Raw genomic sequence first — 17,989 nt, 5'->3', positions numbered from 1 at the left:
AGCAGACATTGTGAGTCTCAGTATTAGATCTCAGGACAAGCTAACCCTATTGTACCCAAAGTGTAGAATGCAGTTCTTAAAAATCAGCCCTTCTCCTCCTCTCTTTCTTACCCTCCCCACTCTAGATTCCAAGTGCGACATGCAAAAATGATCAGGCTCTGCAAAATGGCAATCCCAAAGTGTTTTGTGCCAAGGTCCATTTAGGTTCCAAAATACTCCCATTCCGCTGCCTATTTCTGTGTTCTTGCCGTCTGATGTGTATCTGTGTGTCTCTGTGATTACACACTGCTGTCACTCAGAGCGCCGGCAGATACCAACAGATTCTGTTACAACAGCTGATAGTTGCAGGCCTGCCTCAGCATTTGATCAGCAAAGATTCTGCCCAGACCCTGAAGGAACTGCTCATGGCCAACTTTATTTTAAGAAATTGGTTGCTTTATTTACAAAGAGACCCTTCCAAAAGGTTTCCCAGCAGGACCTAAATTGGTGATTTTGTGCAAAAGAATTAAAAACCAGGTTCCAACCGTGTCGTTTATGGAGGTCGGCCACATGTGCAATACAGAGAACGCTAGGTCTTAATGCTTTATTAGATTGGAATCATTTCTGGCACTTAAACATTTTGATGAAATTTGTTCAATTTTCTGGGTGTGTTTTATATGAAAAAATTAAATGTTTCTTGGCAGTTCTATTAAATAGACACCAGCAACATCTCTGGATAGTTTAATGCTCAGCAATCAATGATACAACATTTTATTTAATCCACCAATTGAGAGCTGTATTGCAGCGAGTCTCTTTTCTTCTGGGTCTCACATGATCATCAAATTGTAAACAAAGAATGAAGTGAAGTAGGGACATTTTCCTTTTAGTTAGGAAAACAAGCCTAGACCAACATACAGTATGTGATTATGTGAGTTAGGAATAGGTATCACATCTGGGCAGATGTAACCCATGGGCTCTCAGTTTGGCTAGGAGAGTAAGTAGGATCTTGGTACCTATGTCTGCTTAGCCAGTTCCTTTGTGCAGTGCACAGACTAAACGACAATATGTAGTGTTCCCTAGTCAGGCCTGGGGTGCCCCTTCTTACCCAAATGCGAATCATGCCTCTGCTTTCAGCTTCCCGATCTTTCATTCTTAAAGCTTTAGCCTCTGATTGTTTTTTCTTTCCTTCACAAATTAGCCATGGGTACCTTGATCCCAAGAACCATGTATTTTTTCTCAGTCCCTCAGCTCTTAATTCATGAGTATCTCTTCTATGACAGCAGAGAGAAGATCATTGGTAAATACTGGTTGAATGATTGTGTATTTGTTGTCTTCAGATGAATTGAAAGATCATAATAAAAATGAATATGATCCACTTTAGGTCCTGGGAATGACATTTGCCATGTTGCAGGGAGAAGGAGTTCCTTTCTTCCATCTTGTTCATATCTCCTCAGTACCTGGGAGGGGAGATATCTGCTGTCCCACCTGTGAATAATAATTCTGCAGGAATAGAATTCTGTTGGGGATAGAAATGCAATTCACATAAACACAAGAGGGTGAATCAACAAATTCGCTGAAGGGTTATGAAAAGGTATAGGGTGAGGATCTGAAAAACCTTCAGAGGTTCCCTTTGCCCCTGAGAGTCTCTCCTTGGAGTTCCGTTCTCCAATTCCTTCATTAGATGTGGGTTTGGGATTCTGTCATGTTGGCTTACCCTTGTACTTCTACCCTCATTCTTTTAAACTAGAAAAAAAGAAAAAGAGAGAGTGGTAGACAGAGAAGGAGCAGGACATGGAGAGAAGGCTGCAACTTTCTGAAAGTGTTTTGAAAAAAGCATTTTAGCCTTGGGAACACGTCTGAGCCCAAGGACCAGGTGGCCACAGACCGAATGGCTTGTCCTTTTTCATTTTCATGGGGAAGAGCCACCAAAGGTCAGAGTGCAGGGACCAGCAGATGGCAGGGATTTACCGAAACTGAAAAGCACTTACCAAGTTAATACTGTATTTCCTTCACTGGGACGGGGTGGTATAGGACTGAGGGACTCTGCTGTTGCATTTTGGAGTGTTGAATGGGGGGGTGGAGATGGTGAGTTGAGCCCCTTCTTCCAGTGGTTCCTGGTCATAGTCTGTGGATTTGGGAGGGACCACCCTGCCCTGTCTGTTCTCCTCTGCTTTCGGCTGGCTCTCAGCTACTGGTTGCCATCTTTTGCTCCACCATGCTCATTGTTCCATTCATTGTTCATGAGTCACGACTGAGAGAAGAGGAACATGAGGGACCATACAAACAAATCAGAAGTATCTGTCATCACTGGATCACAAACTTCTTTTAAATAAGAGTTAATCCTCATGACTTCCCTGTGACTCTCAACACCTGACATTCTGAAGGACATGGGGGTGAAGTGCCTTTCTGGTGGGGTAGCCTGGGATTCCTCACTTCTCTCAGCATTCAGAGTCTCTCCCCAGATTTCCCTTCCTCCTCTTCCCCTCAACACCATTCCTTAGAGGAGGGAAGCTGGCCCTTGCAGCTTCAGTGACTGGCACTAGGAGGGGTCACATGGAAGACTGTATGCCAAGCCTCTTATTCTTTCAATAGAAACAGTCCCAGACTTGCAGCCACCACTTCCAAGTTCAAAGCCTGGCACTATCATTTTTTACGGACAAAGTACTTCTGCTCTCTGAGCTTCATTTTTCTCATTCGTAAAATAGGAATGATAGACGCAACTGATGTACACACCAAAGGAAGAATTTTCAACAAATTTAGTGAAGGACTGTCAATAGGTAACCCCAGAAAAGTGACCCTTGTCTCCAGGTTCTTCTAGAGTTTTACTTTCTGGAGTTGTTCTGGAGATTAAAGGAAACAACATACAAGTAGGAACTGAGCAGAGGCTTAGCACATGCTAGGTGCCACATGCTAGGTCATTATAGGGGAAAAAGAAGAGTGGACCATCTCAGAAGTGAGACCAGGGAAGGATTTTTCTAGGCACATTGTAGAAAATTGCTTACTGGAAATGCTTTTAATAGAAGAGAAGCCCTTCTAATATCCAAATACCTTCTCTCTCCCCTCCTATAATTAAAATACCTTTACTCTGTGACAAAGCCTACCTTCCTCCACCTCCATGCCCTAATTTTAGGGAGGAGGCACAACCATAAAGAATGATAACAGGGGCACTACTGAGGGGAAAGTCAAAAGATACAAAGAATTAGACAAGAAGAGGAACACAGAAAAGGGAAGCTGAGTGAAGGGTGGGGAATTTGGTAAAATCCAGTCCACTGCTTCACAATACACCCTGGGATTGACAGGTACAGTGGATAGACATAGCTATTATAATCTGACTTTACACCACTTCTGCAGACAGCAAGGAATCATGTGGCAGACCTCATAATATTCACTAGGAATCATGCATTTATTTCCAGGCAAAGCAGCTCAAATGAATCAAGGTTTTATTTATCCCCATGCTGCAGCTATCCATAGGTTAGTATCAGCTACCCACAGGTTAGCATCCTAGAACTAGTGCAATGGTTCAGGGCATTTTTGAAATCCCAGCCCCTTTCCAATCCCCTGCCTTGGCAGCCTTGATGCGTGACATTTGCTCTCAAGTTGGTCATTCCATGGGCAGCTGGTCATGAGTACGATCAGACAGAAGAAAAGCAAAGTGGGCAAAACAGCAACTGAATTTCATATAAGAAAGGTCAACTTGCTCAGTAACCCTCAGCTCCTCCTATTGGCCAAAATTGCTTCACAATTCTAGCTGCAAGGGAGTCTGGGGAAGAGGGGTCCGGTATGTACAATGTAAACTCTTTCCTCCAATAAAGCTCTATTTAAGTTTCAGTAAAACCCACATTGCTCTCTTTAGAGGTGCACTGTCCAGTAGGACAGTCAAGACCCACAGGTGGTTATGAAAATTTAAACCTATTGTGGAACATGTTTTTGGTTCTCAACTACCTGGGAGACTGAGGCAGGAGAATTGATTGAGCCCTTGATTTTGAGCCCAGCCTGGGCAACATAACAAGACTTCCCACTGAAAAAAAATTAAAACTTCATATCCTTGGTAGTATGAACCCTATGGAACTACCATATAGGATGGTGTAGATATAGTACATTCCCATCTTCATGGAAAATCCTACTGGACAGCATGATTTTAGATGAATGCGAGGATTCACAGGCTCTTGCGTAAGAGCTGGCAGAAGTAGAAAACATGAAAGACAGTTAATATTCTTGGCAATGACCTAGGCTATAACTGTTGATAGCACTGGAGGAGGAAGGCTGAGGGATCTAGGGACTGATTCCAAGGTATTTGTGGTCAGTTGGCAGCAGAAGCACAGCCAGTATAACCTAAATAACATAAGGCACTGGTCTCTGGTCTTCCTCAAAAAATATGTGAAATGGCCTCTGGGTTTGGGAAATAGTCTGGCTCAGTCCCTTTTCTCACATGATTGACAGGCAGGAGGTACTTCTCCCTTCTCTGAAATCATCATGAAGAATATATTTGGGTTTAATTTTCTGTATAGCTAGCTCAGTCCAGCCTTTAGAAGCTGAGGGGTGGAGAAATGGTCTGATTCCCAAGAATCTAGCAGCATTATTTGTCTAAGCATTAGGGGGAATTATTTAGCTAAGTCCTGACGACTTGACTGCAAGTTTACCTCTGAGAGTGTATTTCCCTTTCTTTCATCACTTCAGCATCGTTACTCGCACTACATCTTGTGCTTGGATTGCACGCAGTGCTCATGTGGCCAGAGGCTTATGACATGGGCTCACTCTGAATGACATTTTAACTTTACTTTGAACTTCTTGGTTTAACTCCTCCTGCTTTTCCCGAATCACACATACAATTAAGTCGCATGCTTATTTCTGACATTTGGTGCTGAAAAGAATGCTGCGAAATCCACGTTCCATTTTCTTTCCTCTCCTGGTTCTTTCTGAAGTGACATCCCGGTTCATGTCTGTGAGCCGGTGGCACTGGCTCTGTCAGACAGAGGCTGTCCTGATAAATGCTGTGTGCGGTACCACAGCAGAAAGTTTTCCTCCTCCAGCTCTAGTTGAAATTAATTACACGTCTTGCTTCCCTTCCCATTTATCTTTATGTCTAGAAAAGTGATAGAAAGTTCTGATCTTCCTTGTGTGGTTCCACGGCAGTCGCGGTTGCCAGTAATTAAAGACGCAGGAGCCATTGTAGGCCTGCGATCGGAATTGGATTGTAAACCCAGTGAACAGGGACCATCTGCCTCTGCATGACGCTTTTATAACTTCCTCTCTGCAGTAGGGACCCAGTTGGCACCCAATAAGTAATAAATAATAATGATAAGTAGTCTCGACTCATGCTTTCCAGAATGGTGCCTTGCCTTTTTCTGATTTTGTAAAATGGCTTCCTGATGAGGTAGAATGTCCATGTCACCATCATAGGAAATATGGATTGGTCTTCAATGAAATTTTCATGATGATCTACTCGCTGGGCTTTTCCTTGGTGAGGACTGAAATTTTTTAAAAAAGGAGTTGAATTTCTTCATAATGAGTTAAAATATTATTGCATCCATATTAACTGTGACAAATGCATGCTTTTTTTTTTTTTCATTTTTTTAAAAACTTCTCTCTCGACCTCGTACCATCTCTTTTCTGACCGTCCTCATTTTGGGCGTTTTCATTCTTCAGTAGAAACTTCAGGCAGATAATGACATGGTTTGAGAAATAGCATGTATCAGACTTGAGTGGGTCAGAAGCAAGTACTGCCTCTATCAAAGACCAATTTTCTTTTATTAACATTGGAAGGGTTCTCTGTAAAATGGGAATAATAATAACCACAGTGTCTACTTCCTGATTTTGTGGTGAGGATTAATGAAAGAGTAGGTACAGAGGGAGTGTCTTAATGACTGACATGTAGTATGACCTTAAGGTACTTAGCCCAATGTAACCATTCCACCATCTGTACACGTTTCAAAACAACATGTTGTACACGATAAATATATACAGCACTTAATTGCCAATTTTAAAAAAAAGATTTTAAGAAATGTTAATTTTATTAGTTGTTGTTGGTGGTGAGGGTGGCAGAAGTTAAAATTTGAGTCTGCCCATTTGCCCAAGTTAGTGGCTTGGGTGAGAAACTTGGTAGAGGAGCTTGTCACAAGGATTGACTGTACTGAGATTTGGGGGTTATCAGTGGGTTTCTTCTTCCTGCCCTCTACTGCTTCCTGATACCATTTGAGGGTTCATTTTGCTGACTGTGGACCTGTTCTGGAGCTTTCTCTCCACCTTGGCTGATGTGGTCAGGATTAGCAGGAGAGCAAGAATCATTTGGTCTTTCAGGACCCATGAGAAGAGGAGGCGTCACCAGTACTGGAAGGGATAGGTGTTGATTCTGGAAGGGGTTCAGACTCTGGGTTTTTCTTCCCCAGCAGCTGCCACCTGCAGCCACCAGCCCTGCTCCCTGGGGCGCTCCCTATTCCCCACCCCCTCCTTAGGCTGTCTGCAGTCTTATCTGGCGAGCCACAGAGGGCTGAGGTGAGATGGGGCGATAAGCAGGAAGTGCAGTGGAATTTCATTCCTGGAAAAAAAAAAAAAAAAAAAAGAGGGACCTTGGCATGAGTAGCAGAATGGAGGGTTCAGGATGTTAATCACTGCTCCTTTTATCAGACAGCTTTATTAAGATCAATGTTTTTTGTTGCCAAATTAGAGTGGACCTAGAGCGAACTTCCCAGCAGTTATTAACACAAGTCCACATTTGCTGGAAGGATTGGGTACCTCCACGTGCTCAGCCATAGCTGGAAGTTACACAATATCTATATCATTTTTCACAGCTTTGTCATTAGCTGGTAATGATTTGATTATTTTGCAGATGAATCACAGTATAAATCTCTTTCACAAACACTACCTCCAAGTATTAATCAAAACCATTAAGGCAAAGCAGTCGGTGCAAATTAAAAAATTTGCATGTCTAAATTAAAAATTACAGTAATACATCATAAATAAATCTTTTAAATTCTCTATGGCCTCTATGCACATCCTTTCTTTGGTGTGTGTATTCTATAATGAGACCATGAATACCAAGCTTTTCTTTCTCTCTATGTATTATATGTACACAGGAGCATTATTTAATTTTAAAGGTAGAATTTAGGTCCTTGGGTGCAACCTGGTATTAGAATATAGAAGGTAAAGGGCAGTTTTTCTTCTCTTTTTCCCATTTATTTCTTTTTTTCCCCCTCTAGTAGAAGGCTCAAAGACAGTACAGAAAAGAATAGAAGCTGTTGCAGATAATTTGCAGTGTCTTCCGTTGTTGCAAAGTAAATATTTGTAAAAGGTGATGCTTCTTTTTCAAATAACTTTGAACTGTGAGGAAAATTACCAAGTTGTGTTTTAGGTAATATTTCATTTTGGAACTATTAACACATTACTTGCAATATGGGAGGAAATTAGAGGGTTTTGAGTGATGAAAGCCACCTTTGGCATTAAAAAACTATTATTATTCCCTTGAAACGTAGAAGCAAATTAAAACAGGAAAATGAAACTTTCAAGTGCCCTGGATTTGAAAAGGCATTTTTCCCCTCTTTCATTTGTCAAAAAAAAAAAAAAAAATTTTTTTTAAATGACTTGTTTCACTGGAAACCTGGAAGAAATCATTTATAAGACAAAACATATTCTTTTCAAAATGCCTTTGCCAAAGAGTTTAGGCAAGTGATAGTGCCCGTGCCAGTTGCCACTATGTACCAAGTGTAAATAGGCCTCTGTTGAGTGTTATAAGTGTTATACAGACTAGTGTGTACTGGAGATTCATCATAGCTCCAGGTAATGGGATGGCAGTAGCAATTAGAAAGCACTTTCACTCTGCCCAGGATTTAACCCAATTAACCTATCTGTAACCTATTAACCTAATTAAATAGAAGAACTTCTCCATGAGGAAGGTTTACAGGACTCTACCGGTTTGTGGGTGGGAGCAGAGAAGGAGGGCACAGATCAGGGAATATTATAATTTGAAGTCCGATTTTTTTTTTTTTTTAATAATAGAATTGGGACATCAAAACACAATTCTAAGGTGCTTGGTGTTTCCCTAATAGGAGACTGTGGAATTAACTAGTAAGTTAGTTTTATACTCATGGATACCTCCCTGTCTTGTGGGGATTTTACCTTAAATTATTTCTTAGCAATATCAAGAGATTTAGTCAGGGGCCAGGAAAGCTATTTTGCCCGTGCCTCTTGTTCCTTATTTCATACAGATTTTAAAGAGAAAAGGGGAAAATCTGTGTATAGTTTTCTTTAGTTTAAGTCAGTCCTGTGCAATTGTTTTAGTACCATGGCTAAACAACACAGCTGAACATTTATTAAAAGATGGATGCACATCTGGCCCTCTAGCTTGTGTGAGCTTAGTGAATTGCTTCATCTTTCTGGATCTCAGTTTACTCATCTGTGTAAAATGAGTGGGTCGGATGAGATGGTCTCAGAAAGGTTTTTTTTTTTCCAGCTCTAAATGGTTTGTGATTTTGTAGCGTTACTTCTCTCTCTACTTCCTCTCCTTTTGATACCATTTTACTAAAAATAAATGCTTCTTGAATAACTTTGCTAGAACTGCACTGTTCAATATGGTAGCCCTGTGTCTGTAGATGAATTAAAATAATGTTATATAAAAAGTTCAGTTCTTCAGTCTCCCTAGCCTCACACTAAGTGCTGAGTACCGCCTGTGGCTGATGGTTACCTACTGGACAGCATAGATGCATAACGTCTCCATCAGTGCAGAGGGTTCTATCTGGTGAATAAACCTATAATAGTTTTCTTAGATTTTCATATTTGCTTCATTTTGTAGAGTCCAGTCTTTTGTGTATGTATAATGTTAGGGAAAGGCAAGGTAGTGGCAGATTTGAATTTATTCAGTTTAACTTTGGAAATGTTCTATATTATCTCTAGGGCACTTAACTAGGCACATAGCCACTTATTAGCTGAGTGAGCTTGTGCAAAATATTCAGCCCTTCTGAGCCCCAGTTTCCTCACCTGTAAGGGATTGGTATTGCCTGCTCTGCAGGGTGGGGCTAATGCATCTGTCATGAGAAACAGAAGATGCCTAATGAATATTATTATTGATAAATTCACTTCATGAAATACCAATGCCCCTCAGTGGACTGCTGAGAAATATTTTTTATTTGTTAAAAAATATTGGATTGAGAATAAGACTTGTAGAAAAATTTCACAAATAAAAGTGTTTTGCTTCTGATAAAAATAGTAGGTTAGAAAAAAGGATATTGAAGATTGCAAAAACCTTATTAGCCATATATCTACTGGGGCAGAGGAAGGAGAAGTGGATGTTCGAATGGAGCAGTTCCTGAGTTACACCCTTGGGTGCTTGTGATGTCTCCTCCCTACTCCCAACCCAGCACGAAGGGGCAGGACTTGCATTCACTCTTTTTTACTTCTGTATTTGACTTGACCTGAGGACAGAACAGACCTAGTGTTCTGCACTGGCTAGCTTCTGTGAGGGAGTTGCCCTTCCAGGAGGTTTCTAGAAGACCTTCCCTATGCAGCTGGAGAAGCCTTCTACTTCCCAGTTCTAAGTTCAACCTTAGTTCTACCATCCTTTCGGAAGAGCATGATCAAACCATGAGTTTTTTGTTTGTTTGTTTGTTTGTTTTTTGTCTCCTGCAAAACTATGGTTTTTGTGTTTTGAGGAAATGATACTGGGGTAGGGCTCCATGGAAGCAGTGCCTCTCCTGGTTACTGAGGGCCAGGAATGAAGATGAGGTGAGCTGAATATTCTGAAGAATCTTTTGTGCATGCTGACATCCGTCATGAATATATTCTCTGTTCTCATGTCCCTTATACTTATTTCTCTCATTTTCTTTCTAGAAAGCAAGACACAGTACTTTTGCAACTTTAATATTGTGATAAACTCATGTGAATGGGTGGCTCCAATACAAAACACTTTGCAAAGTAAGTGGTTTCTTCCAAACTCTATCTGAGTCTTCCAAGGCCGTATGGTTTTCAAAGTTCGGAATGTCTCTCGACTTGGGCTTCTCATTTTGTTTTCCCCACACATAACTGTCTCCACCTTTTATAATATTTATTACAATAATCCCGCCACAGAGATAACCTCTGTTGACATTTTAAAAATTTATGATATGAGCACGTGAACATATTTAGAAAATTCAAACAATGCAGAAAGGTACAAAATGGAATAAAGGCTCCCTTGTACGCTCCTCTTCACCGAATACCTCTAACAAAGACAGTCCCTGGTAATGCTCTCTGCTGTGATCTTAAAAAGCCCATACATAGTACTTGTAAATTGCTTCTTAGCAATGTGCAGAATAAAAATGGTAATATACACAATGTTCTGACTCTGCTTTTATTTCTTTCCTTACTGAGGTCTAAGATTTTTTCCAGATCAGAATGCACAAAACTTCCTCAGTTTATTTTTATTTTGTTAACTGTGCAGCATTCTACCCTATGGATATTCTATTCCATAATATAGTGGAATTCTTCCCTGATTGGTAGACATTTTGGTCAGTTACAGGTTTCTTTGTGTTATGACAGATTGCTTTTACAATGTATCTATCAAATCAATTTTTAGCTATGTAATTACCAGGTCAAAGATAATATGTGTTTTTACCTAATGGCCTTTTGAAAAGTTTGAACTTGGTCGTATGCAGTACCCTTAGTGTTAAAAACTAATGTCTTCCTGCAGATTAATTAATATCAGGTATCATCATCCTTAAGCATACACCCATCTATTAGGTGAAAATGGTTTCTTGTTTTGATTTACATGTCTTTAACTGTAAGACTGAGCTTTTTTTTTGATATTGTATCTGCCATTGCAATTTATATTCCACTGCCCCCCAACCCCGCCACCTCCGGCAAGCCCATAAACTGCCTATGCTGCTATCCTTTGCTAATTTGGGGGAAATTCCTCTCTGATCGTTGTCCCATTTGAGCACTTTCTAAATTGACCAAATTAGCCCTCTGCCTGTGTTTTGCGAATATAGTTTTTGTCCAATTTATTGCTTGGTTCGGAACTTTAGTTACAGTATCTCCCCAGTTGGGGTTTTCATTTTATGTAGCCAATTCCCAGTCTTTTCCCTTGGACCATCTGGGCATGTGATCTTCTGAAAGGAGAAAGGAATGATATGTAAAATAATTCGTCCCAAAGCAATTGCTAAAGGCATTTCCTTTCACTTCCAAGAGAATTCTAGTTTGCTGAAAAATTAATGGTGGTCCTCAGCTTTGTTCCTTCCCCACCTCCACTTCAATCAGACAACCTCTTCTTCTTCTTCTTTTTTTTTGGACTGGGACTTCAATCCAGGGGGGCTTCACCATGAGCCATGGCCCCAGCCCTTTTTATTTTTTATTTTGAGACAGAGTCTCGCAAAGTTGTTTAGGTCCTCACTAAGTTGCTGGAGTTGGCTTTGAACCTGGGATCCTCCTGCTTCAGCCTCCCAAGTTGCTGGGTTTAGTGGTGTGAGCCACTCCAGCTACAACTTCCCTCTTTAACTTACTGAGAATATCAGAGGTTCAACAAAATACTTAAAAATGCTTTTTGAGGCCAATAATAATAATAATAATAATAATAATAATAATAATGGAAACCCTTTGATATAGAGGCTTTATTTACTTGTTCAGCAGGATTCATTGACACATATCATCTCCAAATCTTGTTCTAGGCAATATAAGCAAGTCAAAGACAAGTTAATAATCTAATAAAGGCATGAAAACAACATGGTTAAAATAAAACATGCTTATCTGAAGGAAGATTCTCAGATCCATCTACTTTTGTGGGTTTATAAGTGTGCATTTTTCCTGCTGTATAACTACTAAAGAATAAAAGGGCCTCTTCCATTTATCTCAGGAAGTAAAGGACTTGTTAATCAAAATAGTTATGAGAAAGCATAACTGTAAGTTTTTTTTTTTTTTTTTCCAGGTGGGCATATAAATTAGCAATCGGTTTTTCCTAAGAGAGAGCAGATAGAAGAAGGAGTGAGGCAATACCAGTTGGTGCTTCTTAAACAGAACCAAATATAAAATATAATTGAGTGATTAAGCATTGGATGTCTAAGAATAAGTAACAAACCTTTTCAGGTTACTATTTTAAAAAGAGAAGCCCCATTCAGTATTGTCTACTGGGTAATGCATCTGTACTCAGGGTTATCTTCAGAGTATTTTCTGCCCCTGACAACCTGAACAAATGATCTTTCTAGAACTATTTCAACAGATTAAATATTGTGAACAGATGAAAAACAATTTGATTTTGAAACTTCTTATAAACTAGTGTTGATGGCTATAGAATATTCCTCTTCTGTAGAGTAGTAATTAATTGAGACCATTTTTTGTGTGTCCTTTTATATTTCATTTTTCTTTTGATTATAAACAAAACTGGGACAAACACTCGCGCGCATTACGTCTTTCTCTGAATTGCCAACCAGTCCATTAGGAGAGATTCCTAGAAGAGAAATTGTGGGGTGCAAGGGCCTAAGACTCTTCTATCTAGGAGCCAGTTTTGGGTATCGAGTTGGCAATTTCTCCTGCTCAAACCATCATGGTGTCTCTTGCGCAGCTCCATTCTACCAACATCCGGGCACCAAAGGCATAAATAGGGCCAAACCAATTTGGTGGCTTAAAAAAGTAAATCAGTGCCTCCGGTGGCATTAAAGAGAACAGCTCTCACTTCTTTGTTCAGAGGTTGAAAATACTTGTCCCTATGAAAGGAAATTTCATTTTTGTCTTCCATATTGCAAATCTTCATCAAATGGTAGAAACCAGAAAATTTCTAACTATGCTTTTGGACCTATTCTTTGTGCGTGGCTTGGGTAAGGCTGGCTTTCCTGATGTGGGTTCTGGGTCAATAGGGATAAAGTTGTTCAAGTGCATCCTTCCAAGTCAGGCTTGAGAATCCCTATTTGCTGTCTCTGTGGTTTGCCCTCAATTTACTTTCTATTCTCCCCAACTCCCTGGAGGAAAATTTGGCCACATCTTTTGTAGTGTTCAGAGAAATGAGAAGATGCCATAACAATTCTAGCCACTTTATACAGCATGGCGTGTTAAGCGCATATGGAAGTTTTTTTTTTTTTTTTCTTCAATAACTTTAGTTATTTATTTTTATGTGGTGCTGAGGGTGGAACCCAGTGCCTCACACTTGCTAGGCAAGCACTCTACCACTGAGCCACAACCCCAGCCTCACATATGGAGTTTTTAAGGGTGAGCCCAGACTTACTGAGTAAGTAAGATTTGTATTTAAACAGGAGCAAATGACGGAGTCACTTGGGATGAAAACCTGTTTGGCAATCCTCAAGAAGGGGCAGATTACTTCTGACAGGTCTAAACAGCCTAGGCAGATAGGATCATTTAACTATATTTAACGAACACTGACAAAGGAATGTTTGATTAATGTCTCCCACCCAAATATCCAGGGACCTGCAGGTCACCTTCTCAAACCAATAGGCAGTTGAAGAATTCTCCTTCATTATGAATGATTGCAACATGCTTTAAATGGTCTGACGAGGACACGCTCCACCAAGATCTCAGTTAGGTTTTCCTGGGGTTTTCTGGAGTGAGATGGGATGCTCACTTCTATTTTGGGTAGGCATGGGGGGGGGGGGGATGTTTTGTGGGACACATATTTATGCTAAGCCAAAATTGCACTGATGATTTGAAAACAAAAGAAATCAATAAAACCCTAAATAATTCTCCCCCTCAAATTATTCAGTGATGGACATTCCAATGATTTTATTTCTACTGTGCAATAATTGAAGTTTTAATTTTTTGTAGGTGTCTGTGCAGGACAAGCTGTCTTATGTGATGCCATTTATTTTTATTATCTCTTCAACTATCTGTGAGTTTCTCACTTTTGAGATTTAAGATAAAATCTATTTTTAAGACGTACAACTAAAATTTCAGAAGGAAACTAATAGTTGCCAATCCAGGAGCCCATTCTGTATCCAGCATGGCCAATTCCTAAAACTGCAACTGTGGCTCTGTCTCTTGCTGAAGTTAACATTGTTTAAACATTCTGGCAAAGAATAGAAGGTGTCAAAGTCAATGGAATCTTCTGGCCATGTAAACTAAATTGCTAGTGTCTGAAATTTGTTTGTGGGGTTCTCTATTGGATTGAGTGCCTTGTTTCTTGGTCCTTTCTAAGACTACAGCACTTTTTAAGATTATACCAAGTTTTCCAGGAGTGATTCTGATTTTCAAAAGAAATTATGATCAAATGGAGTTAATCTTTTGCATAAAGATGAACTCTAGTTATTCTCCACCAGTGGAGACTCAAAAAAATGTTCACTCTCAGCACTTAGAACAGAGCCTGGCAGATAGTAAATGCTCATGAAATGTTTGTTGAAAGAAGGGAAGCAGGTGCTGCGGATGTGCTGTTTAAAGAGAGCTACCTGGTTCCACGGAGCTTGTCAGGAATATGACTTCCTGGACCAGCTGCCTCACAAAAACATACAGAAGCCACCTGAAAGAGAGTCACGGGCATTGGTACTAATCTTAGTGTATAAAATGAAAAGGGAGAGACAGGTACTTCAATATCATCTCGCCTGTTAAATCACAGTGAAATTCCTTGAAGAAGCTTTTCTCTGACCCTCTCCTCTCCCTAGTCTACTAGGTATAAGACTGTATGAGTTTTCTATGGCTGCTATAACAAATTACCAAACTTCATGTCTTAAAATAACAGATATTTATCATCTTACTATACTGTGAGGTCAGAAGCCTGAGGCAGGCCTCACTGGGCTAATATAAAAATGTCAGCTTTCTGCTTTTTATGTTGGAGGCTCTGAGAGAGTTTCTTGCCAGGCCACCCACATTTCTTGGCTTGTGGCCCGCTCCACCATCTTCAAAGTCAGCAGGGGCAGGTTGAGTCCTCCTCATGTCCTATCCCTCAAAACTCCTCTTTTGTCATCAAATCTTCTTTTATCTTCCTCTCTCACTTCTAGGGTTCTTGTGACTAGACCCATCTGGATAATTCAAGTAATCATCCTATCTTCAGTCCTTAACTTAATCACATCTCAAAAATCCCTTTTACCATGTCAGGTAACATGTTCATGGGCATTGGGGATCAGGACACTTACATTTTGGGGTTGTGTTATTCAGCCTGTTTCAGGAAGTCTTTATTATATACTTCCATAGCACTCTGTGCTTTATAATATTATTTATAACAATGACAAATTACTTATCTCATCCTGTGACCATTTAATTTGTCTGCCTATAAAGACCTACGAGAACATGGGTAGCATCTGTTTTGCTTATTCTTGTATTCCCAGTGCCTGGCACAAAACTTGGTTTATACTACATGTATGATAATATTTTGGCAAATGGAAAACATTCTACCAATCATATTTCATTGGCATTCCAATGCCCCTGTGAGACAAGGGTACCATGTCCATTTTGTAGAAGAAGATACTGAGGTTCAAAGAGCAAATGATGCTCCATTCTTTTTCTGAGTCAGTACCCTCCATTTCATATTTGAATTTTTTCACGTTCTGGTGTGTTGCAGGTGGTATTTGCTGCCACACCCCTGGAGCATATCAGAAAACAGAATATTTCCAAGAAGGGCAGGGGAGATAGCATCGAGTTTTGATGTCACTGCCAGGGTCTGCTTGACTCTTTTCACTGGAAATGGTTGACTGTGATTTGGTAAGCATGAGCCTTCACTATCCAACAGGATTTCTTGGTTGAGCAGGTTTAGTGTCAACCACTCCAAGGAGAGGGCAAATCAGATGTGCAGTTAACAGTTTTAATTATACTTTGGTGCTCTGATGCTCTTTCTGCACATTATAAAAACGGAGTGATTGTAAAACATGTTTCTTCTTCAACCTCTTCAAAACCTTGATTTGTTCAAGTTTATATTGGATCCTTAGCTATTGTGTAGCTGATGTGTTCAACCACCAGGGCCGTCTATCGGAAGCATCTTTTTCAAAGCTCATCAGGAATGGGTGGCCCAAAGTAGTGCTAGAAAAATACTTGTTGAGTTCCTTGAATGACTAGTGATGGTAGCTGATGCTTGTTAGTGACTATTCGGGAGTTAGTATTAAGGAAAGATAATAGAAGTACCAATTTATTTATGTTGCTGGTCTCTGCCTTATTCCAGAAAGTAATTGAAAGGGCTCTGGGTGTGATGGTGAATTTAGGAAGTCTAAAACCAAGAATAAATTCTACTCTAGGGCTGGGATTGTAGCTCAATGGTAGAGCACTTGCCTGGCATGTGTGAGGCCCTGGGTTTGATCCTCAGCACCACCTAAAAATAAATACATAAAATATTAAAAAAAAATAAAGAATGAATTCTATTTCAAAGCAGATGCTTTTTTGTAATAATGCATCAGTAGCTTCAAGATCTTCCCAGCCTACTAGTTAGTTGATGTTGTAAAAAGTCAGCATGGTATGATGGAATGAGATCAGACCTTAGAGAAAGGGGGGAATTGAGTTTGGGTTCCTGAAATCACCACTTACTGACTGTGAGAACTTGGACAAGTTACTTAATTTACCCACGCCTTCACTTTCATTTAAGAAATAGGTATGTGCTCTGAACTTGAAAATAAATACTTCACGTGGAAAGTACCTAACAAAGTGACTAGCTTTAAAAACATTATTTCTCTTTTTCTTTCCTCCATCTTTCAAAGAATTTAAAACCTTTCTGCTTTGCAAACATTTCTTCATACAGCAACAATTATTCTAGACTGCTCCATGTTAGCATAGTTTAAAAAGTATGCAATTGATACATGATAACTCAGTGCTATGTTATCAACCACTGGGGTAAGGAAATGACTGAAAATGTCAAATAACCCCGGTGTGATATGCCTTACAAAGTAGGGTAGATGTGGTCAGCATGGCCGAGAACTTTGCCGCCAGTGCAGACGCAGTCCAAAAAGGATTAGGCATTCTGAATCAGAGTCCGTCAGGAAAGATACATTCAGTGTTATTTAGTGACTGTCACTTACCCAGCAGGATTTTGATGTGTTTATTGATGTGGTTACCTGTATAAATCAGGATTTGATAAGGTTTTAGGGCCTGTAAATGAGCTCTTTGTCTACATTCCTGAATAGGTGAACACATGCTTGTAGCATCAAATGAGTTCCTGAGGAAGTAATTACTCACCCGGTGAGGTGCATGACAATGAGGGTGGCTGAACCCACTCTCAACTTGTGTGAAGGAAGAGCAAAGAATGTGCCAGCAAGTCCTCCAAATTGAACTCACAGACAATAAAGAGGAGCCCTTGAAAATTAAGAAAGAAAAGAGATAGAGGAGAGTGATCTTGACCTAAAGACATTGAATGGATGGGAGACTGGCTTGCACAACTTGACTGAACCCTCATTGAAGAGACTTTGGTTTCCAAAGAACATGTGCATGAGAAGGGCAGGTGGCCACATGGGAAGAAGGAGATTATAGAGGCAGATCCTGGCAGTGCCTGTCTATGCACTGTGGGGCAACCTGGTTGGGTCTGGAATTCTGTCTCTATTGACAGACACCTCAAAGTAAGATACAAGATGGCTGCTTTAGGCTCTCGCCAACTGCTGCTATTCCAGTTCAGTTCAGCCCCTCTCTCTGAATATGTGCTTATCAAACAACTTTTGATCGTGACTTTGATGATGGGTGCCTTCATAAGGATGGAGTTGGAATGGGTTAGTCCTGTGGTCAGGTAAACATGTACTACTTTGCATACATGTCATTTTCATAATATTCAATTTTCAGTTCAGTCTTGGGTGATCTCCTTCTAGGAGGCAGACTGAATTGGAGGTTCTGTCCATTAAGGTGACCCGTGTACCTAATTTGCAATTTTGGGTTCTCTTGATGAAATTGCCAGTTGCCAGTCTATTTTCCCAGGTAAACAAATATCACTTGCATGCTTTTATTTATTTATTTTTTTCATTTCTGCCTGTGCAAAATTACTCCATAGATCAAGAATCGGAGAATATTTTTTTCCCACTAAAATGTCCACATGGGAAATACTTTAGTTTTTGAGAGCCATCAGTCTTTGTTTTAACTATTCAACTCTGGTATCATAGTAGGAAAGCAGTCATAGTTGTTGCATAAATGAATGGATGTCACTGTGTGC

This window comes from Sciurus vulgaris (genome assembly GCF_902686455.1).
Source record: "Sciurus vulgaris genome assembly, chromosome: 16".
Taxonomy (NCBI): Eukaryota; Metazoa; Chordata; class Mammalia; order Rodentia; family Sciuridae; genus Sciurus; species Sciurus vulgaris.
Note: the sequence above shows the minus strand (reverse complement) of the source record.